Raw genomic sequence first — 1,983 nt, forward strand, 5'->3', positions numbered from 1 at the left:
CTGTTTCGAATGGAGAAAAGATGCAAAGTGAGCTCAGTTAGATTGGAGGTAATGCTAATTACATAAATCCCCCGGTCCTCGGAAATTCAGAACATAAAGCGTTCAATATTTGGATTTAAATGCAACACTCAGTTTGAGGGCAGCAATGCTTCTAACCGCCGTGGCGACAAGAGGGCGATTCTTATTATTGGCATTACCGTACTTGTACGAACCTTATTTTATCACAGTTGCTGCACCGAAACAGTGAGTATCGCAGTTGATTAAGAATATTGAGCGTTTAGCTGTTGCGAGAAGTGCGCTACGTGAGACGGACGTAATGTTTACCACATTTAAAATGCGTAATACTGATTTTGTCGTGGTTTTTATCTTATGTCCTAATTTTGAGCGCTTAGCGCCGTAAAGCCTTAAAACTGTCCATTAAAAAAAATATTCTAGATATTTCATTTGGCCCTTATAACCTACAGAATTACCAAGTTGTAACCAAATCCACCGAAAGACATTTTCCCATTCATTCTGTGCAGGGTTCGTAATTGTGAAAAAAGCGGAAAAAAATATTATCCTGACATGAATAACGTCTTTATAATTTCGTTATGTAACATTAAGGCGTTTCACAAAATACATGATACTTTTATCAGGGACTTTAGACCTCCCCCCCCCCACTTCGTGATAATTTTTACATTGCACTTAACATGGAGAATGATACTTTGAAATACCCCCCCCCCGTACTTGACGCATCACGTCTTTTGTGGCGCATTCACACGATTGCAGATCAGTAGATTGCATGCAGAAAGTTGGTATAAGTGAAAGAGATAAATAACAGATCATACGACAGTATTCCGGTAATTTGTACGTTTATATGAAATTTCATTTATACTTAAATTTCGTATGAAATTAAATAATGATAATAAGTTATACCCAAGTAGGTAATATTATCTTGGGGAAGTAAATAAAGTACTTTCCAAACTAATTTTCTAAGGATCTTATGCCAACGAATTCTTAAAAACCTGGTAAAAAGGATCGTTAATTTTTTTTTTAACTCAGACCGTGCCTTTTTATTACTTATAGGAATGAAAAAAATCATGAATGGAAACATAAAGAAGGTGGAGTTATAAAACCGTACTCTCTTACATTGAATTGAAATCTGCATATTATGGTAGCCTATCGGAAAAAATTCACCCGAAGAAAGTGTTATATATTCACGGAGAGAAATTTCAAGGATTAACTCATGGAAGCTCCTGATTTTAGAGCTACAATTTTTACGTGATCTAAAGTCTCGGCCTCTATGATCTAAATGCATAGAATTTCAGAACTGAGAGAAAAGGAGCGTGGTCTGATGCGTCAATGATCTCGCGTCAAAGCGTGATAATATCAGGGAACAGTGCCGTAAATTAATCTCCCGCAATTTCTCTCCGTGTTGAAAGAAGCCAATTTTTTCTTCTGTGAGTTAGAAATAAAATGCCTATAGGTATAAGTTTGAAATATGTTTGAAAAACAAATTTCTAATAAAAATAATTCTAATTGTGTGAATGAGAAAATTTTTAACAAAATAAATTTGTAGTGTATCACTGTGCCTGGTAATGATTATAGTACTATATATCCTACATTAGATATTTATCAGGGTGGCCCAAAATCATGCCAACTGAGATATTTTTCTCCAATAGAAGGCATGCCATCGTCCTCTTAACCTCGCCTATTTTGCAGGCCATATTCTAACGGTTAGTTCTGACCAAAAGGTCAGTTCTAAAAAAAATGGTCAGTTCTAAAACTTGATAATGGTCAGTGCAAAAATACATTTAAACTACATCTCAGCACATAACGGCCATGAAAAGTACACTGTAAAAAAAGATTTGTGTAAAATTACAAAGTTTCGGAGAATGACATATTGTACTAGGCAGTCTGATAAGTACCTGAAAATTCTAAGAGATGGCATTAGTATTCACTAATGTGAACCATTTTCGTCGAGCTTGATCCTTCAAATGACGC

This window comes from Belonocnema kinseyi, chromosome 2 (genome assembly GCF_010883055.1).
Source record: "Belonocnema kinseyi isolate 2016_QV_RU_SX_M_011 chromosome 2, B_treatae_v1, whole genome shotgun sequence".
NCBI classification, from domain to species: Eukaryota; Metazoa; Arthropoda; class Insecta; order Hymenoptera; family Cynipidae; genus Belonocnema; species Belonocnema kinseyi.